This window comes from Cervus elaphus, chromosome X (assembly GCF_910594005.1).
Source record: "Cervus elaphus chromosome X, mCerEla1.1, whole genome shotgun sequence".
Classification (NCBI taxonomy): Eukaryota; Metazoa; Chordata; class Mammalia; order Artiodactyla; family Cervidae; genus Cervus; species Cervus elaphus.
In genome coordinates this window covers 66,356,407-66,369,853 of record NC_057848.1, presented here as the reverse complement: position 1 = coordinate 66,369,853, position 13,447 = coordinate 66,356,407, and positions in this window count along the sequence as shown.

Sequence of the window (13,447 nt, the reverse complement as noted above, 5' to 3'; positions counted from 1 at the left end):
GTAGCAGGAGAGGGCCCTGCGGGGCTGTGGAGCATCCCTGCCAGCTGTGGGGCTCTTTCTTTTCTCCCTTCCAGTGACACCGCATCCCAGTGCCTGAGCATCTGCACATTTTACACAAACGTTTCAAGTTGATGGTTGTCTCATCGCCTTGCTATCTTCTCCCCGCAGATGGTCTCCTCACACAGTGTTCCCTTTGAAGTCAGGCGGCCAGCAGTCTTCAGCAGAGAGGGATCAAGCACATTGCAGCAGTTGGAACAGTTTGTTTTTGCTCACTCTGTGCTCATTGGGGAGCTTTTAGATCCTTGAGGCTGCCAAAGAAGTTCTGGATTCAAACATCTCACTGCTGATTTGGGGAGGGATGTAGGAATAATTGCCTTGGAGTTAAAGCTGATATCTTAGCACAATTAATATGATGCCAGCATTAAACATTCAAAGTAAAGAGACAGGATATCATAGGGCATCAATTTTCAAATGTAGCCAAGGGACCCCTGGGAACCCCTGAGATCTCTTTAGGGTATCAGTGAAGTAGAAAATTTTCATAACACTAAAATAGTTTTTGCCTTTTACATTCTCTTTTTTTTTAATTTTATTTATTTTTATTGAAATATAGTTGTTTTACAATGCTGTTACTTTCTGTTTTACTGCAAAGTCAATCAGTTATACATATATTGGGTTTGCCAACCCAGTACATATATCCCCTTTTTATTTTGGATTTCCTTATTTAGATCACCATGGAGCACTGAGGAGAGTACCCTGTGCTATAAAGTAGGTTATCTACTTTATACATAGTCGTGTATATATGTCAAGCCTTATCTCCTGTTTCAACTCAACCCCTACGTTTCCCCCTTGGTGTCCATATGTTTGTTTTCTATGTATGGCGTCCTCTTTCTTTCACGAGTATATAGTGGACTATTCCAAAGGCTACACAACAGGTGATTTTGCAATGGGCTGAACACAGAAGCAGATATGGAAGTCCACCCTTCAAGAGATTTCTAATACTATAAAGCCTTGTTACCCTCTTCACTCATGTATTTCTGGAAAATGGAATTATTCCATAAAAAATATTGTGTTTGTATGTAATGGTTTTAGTATTGCTCTTTTAATTAAACTTTGTTGTTTTTTAATAATTTATTATTGATTCATGTGCAGTGGTAAGAAATAAAGAGAGATCGCATATATTCTTTGCGAAGTTTACCCCAAGGGCAACATCTTGTAAAACTGGAGTACCATAGCATAGCCAGGTATTGACCTTGATCCAATCAAGAACAGAGGGAACAATTCCATCTTTTTGAGGTTATGGCCCTTTATTAGCCACACTCACCCATTCCCTATCATAGCTCCTGGCAACCAAGAATCTGTTCTCAACTCTTACAATCTGTTAGTTAAATGAATTAATACATAAATGCATTAACCTTTTAAAATCAATTTTTGTTCTTTATACAGAACATTTTTAGAGGTATAACTCACAATTACAAGAGGTCTTTGGCACGTGCAGTAATTTTTAAGAGTGTAAGAGACCCTAAGATGAAAATGTTTGTGCGGTACCAGGGTCATGGTTAGGAGCACAGACTACATGGACTTCCTTCCTGGCTCCACCAGCTTCTAGTTTTGAGTTGCACAAGTACTAAGCCTCTATGTCTATCAGTTTCTTCATCAGTAAAGTGGGGAAAACCCCATCAGAACATTCAAATTCAGTGAGTTCATGCATATAAAGTACCTTGAAAAATGCTTGGCACATAGTAATTATTATGTAAGAGTTCAGGGTTGTTCTTGTTGGATGCCTGCATCTAGCCATGGTTGTGTGTGAAAGAGCCGAGAACACAGGAGCTTGTTCTTGTGTGTCTTGACCCCACACTTAGAATATATTAATAATTTGCCCCTGTGCTCTCTCCATGTCTGGATCCCACCTCTTATCAGTGTTGAGTCAAATTCTACCTCTTCTGCTCAGTCTTTCTTGAATACCTTCACACTCTCTGAAAACCCAGATCCCTCATTTGTGGCTCTTACACTTGCTTGCTGCATTTAATCACATGCCTTGTTAGTTGAGTCTTGAAGTATTGTAGTTTAACTGCATCTTCCCAGCACATCTTGACTGTGAGCGTCTGAGACTTACAGGGTCTCCTCTATTCTTAATTCCCTAAACATGAGATGCTTAGGTTATGCCTTTTTTGAATAAGTGAACTGTATACCAGAATATATGTGTTAGTTGCACAGTCTTGTCTGAGTCTTTGCGACCTCATGGACTGTAGCCCACCAGGCTCCTCTGCCCATGGAATTCTCCAAGCCTTTCCTTCTCCAGGGGATCTTCCTGATGGAGGGACTGAACCCAGTTCTCCTGCATTGCAGGCAGATTTTTTTTTACCATCTGAGTTACAGGGAAGTCCCAGAATATAAGACCTGTATTAATCCTAAACCTAGACATTCTATTTGATAGCATATTTCTAGATTGAGGAATCTACCAAACTCTTTCTATTTTTTTTTTTTTTTGGTTTTAAGTATTTGAGGTATTTTTATTTATTTATAATTTTATTTTATATAGGAGTATCATTGATTAACAGTGTTGTGCTAGTTTCAAGTGTACGGCACAGTCATGCAATTACACATACACATGTATCTATTCTTTTTCAAATTCTTTTCCTATTTAGGTTATTGCAGAATATCAAGCAGAGTTTCCTATGCTATAAAGTAAGTTCTTGTAGGATATGTGTTTTAAAAGTGATAACTCTCTGCACTTTGTAACGCAGCCTTTCAAATTATTTAGTACCAAGCAAGATCTAAGAATGACAAATTGATGAAAATCTGCAAGTTCATAGTGATATCAACTCATTTAATGATTTCATTTGGAAATAAGGTTAATCTTTCTGTTCTTTCATGAACACACGATTATTTTACTGAGCTACCAAATTTAAGAATCTGGGTATATTTCTGTTCATTTGAAATATTAATGTAACTGTAGTCATATAAGGCTACAGATTCACACATGGCAAAGGCTAATTTGGAATGTAAACTATACCCTGATTTGGGGTGAGCATCATAATTAAGTGACAAAACCCTTGCAAAACACCTTTACCTTATTTTTGTATTTGGGGATTCTTTACACCCGAAATGTGGAAATTTGAAGCTATTGTGTAGAATGCAAGGACAGCATAAATATACACTGATGAAAATGTCTGATGTAGCAACAACCATAAATAGTAAGGGGTTGGCATGTGCCGAGACCCTGGGTTTATGAGAGGCTTCTTGGCCTGTTGCCAGGGTTAAACCTGAGACCAAAGATGATCATGTGGTTTGATAGCCCACTTTTGTCTCTAATACCACAGGCATCCTGACTCTAGACTCTAGCCATTCCTGTGTTAAACTACTAACACCACAATGGTCTGTGAACGTCACTTATATTTAGAAAATCAGGATCAAATGACAGGCGTGTTTGCACTGCCCTGCTATATAAACCACAATGACAAAATCATTCAGTGATACTTCGGTATTTTCTACCTGTGCTCTCTCACCCAGCACCTGCCATAAATCCTTATAATAGCAAGTGGCATGTTGCTGTACTTACTAGTTTCTGTGTTTTCTTTTCCAAGGACTGAGTTCTTAACCTTGTTTTGTATCAGGTAAATTTTAAAACATATAGTCAAAGCTCTAGATTCAAGCCATAGGACAAGTAGCAGCATATAGCAATTGTTTATACACATAGACTCTGGAGATACTGCTTAAGTTTGAATCAAAACTCTGTCACTTTGTGACTCTGTGATCTTGGAAGAGTTGCTTAACTTCTCTGTGCTTCAGGTCTCTCATCTGCAATATGTGCATGATGAGAATAGGAAACATTCGGTAGAGTTTTTGTCGGTTTGAAATGAGTTAATATAAATCACTTAAACAGGTCCTTGTTGTTGTTCAGTAGCCCAGTCGTGTCGGACTCTTGGCAACTCCATGGACTGCAACACTCCAAGCTTTCCTGTCCCTCACCATCTCCCGGAGTTTGCCCAAGTTTATGTCTGTTGCATTGTGATGCCATTCAGCCACCTCATCCTCTGTCACCCTCTTCTCCTTCTGCCCACAATCTTTTCCAGCATCACGGACTTTTTCAATGAGTTGGCTATTTGCATCAGATGACCAAGATACTGGAGCTTCAGCATCAGTCCTTGCAATGAGTATTTAACATTGATCTCCCTTAAGATTGACTGGTTTGATCTTGCTGTCCAAGGGAATCTCAGGAATCTTCTCTAGCACCACGGTTTGAAGGCATCAGTTCTTTGACACTCTGCCTTCTTTACAGTCCAGCTCTCAAAACAGTATGCAACCATTGGGAAGACCATAGCCTTGACTATATGGACCTTTGTTGGCAGAGTAATGTCTCTGCTTTTCAATACACTGTCTAGGTTTGTCATCACTTTCCTGCCAAGAGGCAATCTTCTTCTGATTTTATGGCTGCAGTCACTATCCAAGAAGGGGAAATCTGTCACTACTTCCACCTTTCCCCCTTCCATTTGCTGTGAAGTAATGGGACCGGATACCATAATCTTATTATTTTTTTAATATTTAGTTTCAAGCTGGCTCTTTCACTTGCCTCATTCACCCTCATCAAGAGGCTCTTTAGTTCCTATTCACTTTCTGCCATTAGAGTGGTATCATCCATATTTCTGAGGTTGTTGATGTTTCTCCCATCTATCTTAATTCCAGCTTGTAGCTCATCCAGCCTGATATTTCTCATGATGTGCTCAGCATATAGGTTAAATAAAGAGGATGGCAGCAGACAGCCCTGTTGTGCTCCTTTCTCAATCCCAAACTAATCAATTGTTCCATACGGGGTTTTAACTGTTGCTTCTTGACCCGCATACAGGTTTCTCAGGAGACAGATAAGGTGGTCTGGTATTCCCCTCTCTTTACGAGCTTTTCACAGCTGGTTATGATCCCCACAGTCAAAGTCTTTAGCATAGTCGATGAAACAGAGATAGATGCTTTTTCTAGAATTCCCTTTCTTTCTCTATGATCCAGTGAATGTTGGCAATTTGATCTCTGGTTCCTCTTCCTTTTCCAAACCCAGCTTGAATATCTGGAGGTTCTTGGTTCACATAATGCTGAAGCCTAGCATGCAAGATTTTAAGCATGAGCTTACTAACATGGGAGATGAGTGCAGCTGTTCGATGTTCAGCACATTCTTTAGTACTACCCTTCTTGGGAATTGGGATGAAGATTGATCTTTTCTAGTCCTGTGGCCACTGCTAAGTCTTCCAGATTGGCTGACATATTGAATGCAATACCCTGATGGCATCATCCTTTAGGTTTTTGAATAGCTCTACTGGAATTCCATCTTAACCACTAGCTTTATTGACAGCAGTGCTTTCTAAGGCCCACTTGACTTCACACTCCAGAATGTCTGGCTCAGGGTGACAGACCACACCATTGTAGTTATCTGGTTCATTAAGACTTTTTTTTTTTTTTGGTACAGTTTTTCCATGCATTCTTTCTATCTCTTCTTGATCTCTTCTGCGTCTACTAGGTCTCTATCATTTCTGTCCTTTATTGTGCCCATTTTTGGGTGAAATGTTCCCTTGATATTTCCAATTTTCATGAAAAGATCTCTAATCTTTCCCCTTCTGTGATGTTCCTATATTTTTACGTTCATTGAAAACGGTATTCTTGTCTCTCCTTGTTATTCTTTGGAACTCTGCATTTAATTGGATGTTACTTTCCCTTTCTCCTTTGCTTTTCACTTCCCTTTTTCTTCAGTTATTTGCAAAGACTCCTCAGATAACCACTTTGCATTCCTCCTTTTCTTTCTCTTTGGGATGGTTTTATTGGCTGCCTCCTGTACAATATTACAGACCTCTGTCCATAGTTCTTCAAGCACACTGTTTACAAGTTCTAATCCCTTGAATCTATTTGTCACCTCCACTGCATATTCATAGGGGATTTGATTTAAGTCATACCTGGCTGGCCTAGTGATTTTCCCCACTTTCTTTAGTTTAAGCCTGAATTTTGCTATGAGAAGCTGATGATCTGAGTCAGCTCTAATCACAGTCAGCTCCAGGTTTTTTTTTTTTTTTTTTTCTCACTGTATACAGATTCTCCATCTTCAGCTACAAAGAATGTAATCACTTTGATTTTGGTATTGACCATCTGGTGATGTCCACATGTAAAGTTGTCTCTTGTGTTGTTGAAAAAAGGTGTTTGCTATGACCAGTGTGTTCTCTTTGCAGAATTAAATTAGCTTCTGCCCAGCTTCATTTTGTTCTCCAAGACCAAATTTGCCTGTTACCCCAGGTATCTCTTGACTTCCTATTTTGCATTTCAATCCCCAGTGGTGAATAGGACATCATTTTTTGGTGTTCTAGGAGGTCTTGTAGGTCTTCGTGGGAAATAGACTTGAATTACTGTGATGTTGAATGACTTGCCTTGGAAACAACCCAAGATCATTCTGTCATTTTTGAGGTTGCACCCAAGTACTGCATTTCAAACTCTTTTGTTGATTGTGAGGACTATTCCATTTTTTCTATGGGATTCTTACCAACAGTAGTAGATATATTAGTCATCTCAATTAAATTTGCCCATTTCCATCCATTTTAGTTCACTGATTCCTAAACAGGGCCTAACTCATAGTAAATATGAATGAATGAATAAATACATATGAATACAGCCCATTTTTCTGCAATTTCAGAGTGTTGGTTGACACCCCTGCTCTTCTATGGATCCCAGATCCCACATAAGTCTGTCTTGCTTTTGACTGAGTGCCTTTAGGAAAGCAAATGTGTCTCTACTCATGTGTATCTTCTGCACTGAACCTGAAACACAGGAGACTTTCAATAAGTTCCAAATCTAACAACAGCATTTTATTTTCCTTCCCTCTAAGTCTCATAGTTCAGGGGATCCATCGATGGAGTTAGCTATCACAAGAAAGGGTATTAGCCAAATGCTGAAGGCTTCCTAGCACTTTTCAAGGCAGGAAGATAAGTCTAGAGAAAAGCAGTGCTCTACAGGAAGCTAAGCCCCATGTAGTATTAATGGTCACTGTTACTAGTAGTATACTTATTGGGAGTAATTGGATCAGTAATAAGAACAACTAAATAGTACATTCTTCCCTCATGCCATCCATCTGCTAGGTACTATATAGACACAGATTTTAATAATCTTATATACTAATTTATTTTTAATAATTACTCTGAGCACTGACATTTTGTCTGGATTATATCATGTAATCCACAAAAGGGAGGTGTCATTGATATTCCATTTTGAGTGTTTATAAATTTTTTTTCTGTTATAAAATTATCTGCAATTTACAAATGAGAAACTGAGACTGGGAGATTTTGAGTGACTTGCCTGAAGTCACAGCATGGAGTCAAAATCAGGTCTCCTGACTACGAGGCTCTTAACAACTCTGCAACGCTCAGACTGATAAACCAAGGGAAACACCAGGGACCCCATTTGCCTTAGGGTTGAAAACTACAAGTTTCATTTTCTGCAGCTCTAGAGTTTTCTGGGAATTCCTCTTGGTCACATTGGACAGGAACAACTGGTTTAGTTCTTAAAAGGATACAGATATCTGTGAATATTTGCATTTTTAACAGTATGAGGCAGGGAAGGGTTAAGAAGTGTTTTGATTGTGGTTGGCATCATATTTTGGCATAGGATGCCTACTGGCTAACTCAGATGATGCTCCAAACATAATTATTTGCTCTTTTCAAATGAAAGATGATCCATATTTGCAGGAAAAAAAAAAAAACATGCTTGGATGGTATGTGTCTATAGCTTCATCCTTGCATTCCCAGATGTCCTAATAAAAAGGCTGTAGAAACCCCACCAATGTTCACAGTGAATTTTGTGAATTAAGTTCCATCATTAGAATCACAATAACTCTGAGTTAGAAATGGCAGTGTGATTTTTAGAGGCTGTCTTTAGGAATGCAGTATACTGATAATAATGGCAGATTTTACACTTAATTTTTCCAGCATTCCTCCCATCCTTCACTCTCTTCCCTCCTCAGTCTGTCACCATGGTAACCTTTCTAAAACAAATGAGAATATTACCTCCTTGCTTAGGAAGCATGAATATCTCCCCTCATGGTCAAGCTTTGTTGTGGTTTGAGACCACTTGTTGGTGCTTTGTGATAAGCAGAAACATAACAAAGACTCCGATTCTGAAGACCTAGAGTGAAACTGAGGAATCTGCATGTTTGCTAAGTACCCTGGTGATTTTTTAAATTAATTTTTATTGGAGTATAGTTGACAATATTGTGTTAGTTTTAGGTGCACAGCAAAGTGAATCAGTTATACATATATTTATGCTTTCTTAGATTCTTTTCCCATATAGGCCATTACAGAGTATTGAGTAGAGTTCCCTGTGCTATATAGTAGGTCCTTAGTGAAAAGTGAAAGTTGCTCAGTCGTGTCTGACTCTGCGACCCCATGGACTATAGAGTCCGTGGAATTCTCCAGGCCATCTCCAGGAATACTGTGGTGGGTAGCCTTTCCTTTCTCCAGGGGGATCTTCCCAACCCAGGGATCAAACCCAGGTCTCCCGCATTGCAGGTAGATTCTTTACCAGCTGAGCCACCAGGGAAGCCCAAAAATACTGGAGTGGGTAGCCTATCCCTTTTCCAGTGGATCTTTCCGACCCAGGAATCGAACCAGAATCTCCTGCATTGCAGGTGGATTCTTTACCAGCTGAGCTACCAGGGGTCCTTATTAGTTATCTACATTTTAGGACCCTGGTGATTTTTGATGCTGGTGGTTAAAACTACACTTTTGAAAATACTGATCTTCAGGATGCAGGTCCACCTCTTTAATCTGACTTTTAAGGCCTTGTTCAGTTTGGCTCTGTGTACCAATTATGCAAAGATGTTTTTCAATCATGGATGGCTATTGCATTTTATGGAGTACTGCTTTTGGCAGTTAGACGGAATTTGTTAACGTCACTCACTCATGTAGGTTTCCTAATCTCTCTCCAACCCACCGACCACTTTCTCCCTACTCCACACTTACTAAACTTACTTCATCATCACTGCCTCTGTCCTGGACTATTGCCCCAGCCTCTGGCCTTACACAGTTTTAATCTGTCTTTTGTACTGTCATCAAACACATCTTCAGAAATGCAAAAAATTTATTTTGCTGCCATTTCTGTGAGTCTTTACTGAGTTCCAGACACTGCTTTTAACAGTTTTAAACACAGTCATGTTGTTATTCCCCCAAACCCTATGAAATGCATACTATCACTCTCCCTGTTTTAAAGCAGAGTGTTAGCAGTAGAAAGTAGTACAGTCAGGATGGAAAGCTGATCATTTTAGCACTCTGTTTAAAAATCCCTCAATGGGACCCCTTCACCTGTGTGATAAAAATCTGTGCTTCAAATATGACTGCAAACTGCCTTGCCAGTTTTGTCTCCTCCTTCCTCACATGCTCTCTCTACTCTGCCAGTCTAATAGCTATTCCTGAAATGTATTGGATGGTCTCATACCTCTAGAGCATTATGCATTATATGTAATGCATTATGCAGAAGCCTTCACAAGGCTTTTGTTTGAATAAGAAAACTGCATGCTCCCTAGTCTAACAAACTAGGAGAAAGGTGTCACATGCTGGACAGATCCAGCCCTAAAGGAGAATCCATGGTGAGCAGAAAATGGGCTGGATTTCAGCTTTCCATTCCTCCACACCCACTGCCTTCATATTGCACATGTTGTGTTGGACCCTCACTCCACTGTCATTGTGTGTGCTGATTCCAGGGTCAGCAGTGCCCTTTTGCTCTTCCTGGAAACCTTCCAGAGATCCTCCAGGCAAACTGGCATTACATGCATGTTGCCGCTTTCATGGCATTACATGCATGTGCCCTACCTAATCTTATATAAGTTAGTTTTTTCAACTGTGAGACAGCAACAGTGAAAAGCTATCATTGTGTTAATACATCACTGTGCTGTTTTTTTTTCCATTTATTTTTATTAGTTGGAGGCTAATTACTTTACAATATTGTAGTGGTTTTTGCCGTACATTGACATGAATCAGCCTGTGCTGGTTTTTAACATTACTCAAAGTGGTAGCAGTCAATGCAGAGTCTCTAGTGCTTATTATATTAGAAGGTCACTGAGGTACATCCGTTCATCTAATTAGAATTACCTTACTGATTAGCAGAGATGGGAGCAAGGAGAGATGTGCTGGGATAGAAATATGGAGAAGGTTTCCTATCTTAGAGCCTCTATGAATATCTAGCCTGTGAACTTGCTATTTTTCCAGGCAAGTATGTCTTGTATACTGTACATTTATTGGAAAATTATCTTTGGATCATTTAAATACAAATAACAGTAGTCATTGCAGATTTAATCAGGAGATAATGAACTGTGTCTTGACATATATTTTAAGTAAATGTGGTTTAATAGTGCAGATTGGCAATTTGATCAGCGATTTTCAATAGAATCTGCAAGGGAAAGGCTAAATGTTTTTGGAGCATGGTATGGTTTAAATTACTTAGATAGAGCATGACACTGAAGAAAATAATCTAGGGAAAACTGAAGTTATAAAATATAATTATGAAAGATGTTCTCAGTCTTGAATTATACTGTGGTTGCCTCATTGGCTGGTCCTGGCTCTCTTTCTTCCCTATGTTCTTTTTTTTATTCATTCTACCTACAATTAATGTTTTCATTCTAAAAAGAAGTGAATTGAAAATCAGTGCCTTACCTAGTTACTCACAGATCTTCTATAAGTTTCTGTGATATTTGAGTAACCACTTGATGCATAAAATATCAGTGAGTGAGTGTAACTTAACATGTGACCTCCTTAAAAGGCATGATAGCTATGAAGGACGGAGGGTAGCACAGTACTGTTAGTTTCACTATATACCTGCAGCAGTCTGCTAGTCACCCCTGCCACCTACCAAAATTTCTTCTCCCCTTCTTCCTCTATTATATCCCATCTAATAACAATATTTCCTGGCATCTATTGAAACAGTGTGCATATTTGCCTGAGTTCTCTTTTCCTTTCCTTTGTGCCAGAACACAGAATCATGACTTCAACCAGGCATGACCAGAGACATTACTCTCAGGCAGTGTTCTTCAGTCAGGGACAGTTTGCTCTCAAGGGGACATTTGGCAATATCTGGGGACATCTTTGGGTGTCACAACTGAGGGATGATTGGCTCCTGGCATCTAGTAAGTAAAGGCCAGAAGTAGCTAAACATCTTCCAAGGCACAGGATGGCCCTTCATCACCCCTGCCCTATATATTAGTATCACTCAGGTTAAAAAACAGTGGTCCAATGGACATTAGAAAATGCTTCAAGTATCTGGGTTCCTGAATAGTTTTGTGGCTCAACTGCTCCATCAGCCTTGGATGGCCATAGAAATAAACAGGAGAGAGAAATAAATATACTTCTGTTTTCTTTAAGCTGCTGTAATTTTGGTCTCCTCTTTGTCCTATGAAGTGGGTAGTAATATTTGTAATTGTACAGATGATGTATTTAAGGTTTATTAAAATCAAATGACTTGTCCAAGATCACATCATGTAATAGGTAACCAACATGATGTTCAAAGGCAGGTATGTCTGATTCCAATTCCTGTCATCTTTGTAGTCTACCACATTGTTCCCACTTCAGAACTTGACTCCAAACCTCTGAACCTGACCTAATGAAAGAAACTCCCCCTAAGGATTGGATGTAAGCCATCTACTTGTATTCTTAAAAATCTCACAGATAATTCTGATGAGCTATCAAAGTCACTGCTATTAAAAAATAGAATTAAGTACCATTTAAAAAGATTTAATCAGTAAACTCCCTCAGTGATTTTCGTTTGGCTTTCCCTAGTTTTTAAGTCTCAATTTTTAGTGATTAGACTTATTAGTATCTCAAACATGCTTCACTTTACATCTCCTTCTCTGTGGTAGCTTGCTAGAGCATGACGTTGTGGACATAGTCATGGTGAACTAACTTCTCTGCTGCCTCTTTGGCTTTTGCTCCTCTTTCCTATGAGCTGGCAGATTATGCCTAAGTCCTACATGTGAGCAACCTACAAGGTATAACAGCCTCAAGTTAGCGGCCAAAGGAATTAGTGGCTGACCCAATTTAAGAATGACCTCCAAGGCAGACTGGAATCTTGGTCATGTAAGCAGGATTCAAAACAGAATCAAGTAGAACAGAAATATTTGAACTAAGGTCTTTAGTGGTAGTTATGCAAGTCCCTGGACACTACATCTTCAGTAGTCGATGCTGGTTGCTCAGGAATTCGCTAGTCTGCTCTAAGAGCCATGCCAGTACCCACTGTGATTCCCTTAGCACAGGAAGATAACGCATATTATATCTAAGACCCTCAGGGTTCCCAGATGGGATCTTTTGGAGTTTCAGTAACCTTGGCAGGTTTTGAGACTCTTTCTCATTGTAGCAAACACAGGGGTCCTGAAATCAGAAACATTCACAATTGTTCTTTCCATTGAGATTTGATGTAAGAAAGGTTCTTGTGAAGAGATCAGGTTATGAGACGCATTATTTAACATGAAGATATATTTATGGCATCAGCCTCTACATAATGTTCTCTCCACTAAAATATGTGTCAATCTTAGACATGTTTGGGTAAAAGAAAATTCTATCACAAACTGGATTCAAGTTCAAGAGCTTAGGGATTTCAAGTTAAGAGTATAGGTCTGGAGACAGACTGCATCAGAAATAAAGTGGACAACAGATAAGAGGACAAAATAAACTGAGATGTTAAAAATCTAGGCAGTCATGAATTTTAGCTTCCATCAGAGCTGAAGAGGAAAAAAAATGTGGGGATTTAGCTATCCAGGCAAATAACAGGAATGGGGAGGAAACACCTGCAGACTGAATATTTGGTCCTGATAAAGAACCAAGTTCTCAGATCAAGGGCATTTATATGATTCTCATTTTGAAAGAAATTCATTTCCCTGTAGTTTTCCCAGACTCTCTGTGGCGAGAATATAGGTAATTGAGAGCATCTGATTGGTGTTAAAAGTTATGCTATTGAATGGAAGAAATTAATTTATATAGATATTAAAATTGCAATTTATTTGTACATTTTAATTGGCATTTATTGAGCCCTGTTTTGGGTAGGTCTCATTCTAGTTCATGGGGAAGGAGGTATTAATGACTCACAGATGTTCTCTTTCAGTAATTCTATGTCTTTTAAGGAGACAGAGAAGCCTGCCTTTACCAGCTGGACTACAATACAGTATAAGAAGGGACATGATGGTAAACATTGTACAGGTTTTTGAAGGAGACCAAAGAACAATAGAGAGATCAGAAAAGGCTTCCTGAAAGAAGTGGGGCCTGGGCTGATTATGAAGAACAAGTAAGAATTAGGTGACAGTGGATGAAGTCAAAGCATAATATAGGCTGAGGGGAAAGTACAAAGGCATAGGAATGTGAGAGATCTTGGTGTTTTGGGATTCATCAAATAATTATTTCTTGAGGCCTGAAATTGTACCAGGAATGGATTTAGGTATTGGGATATA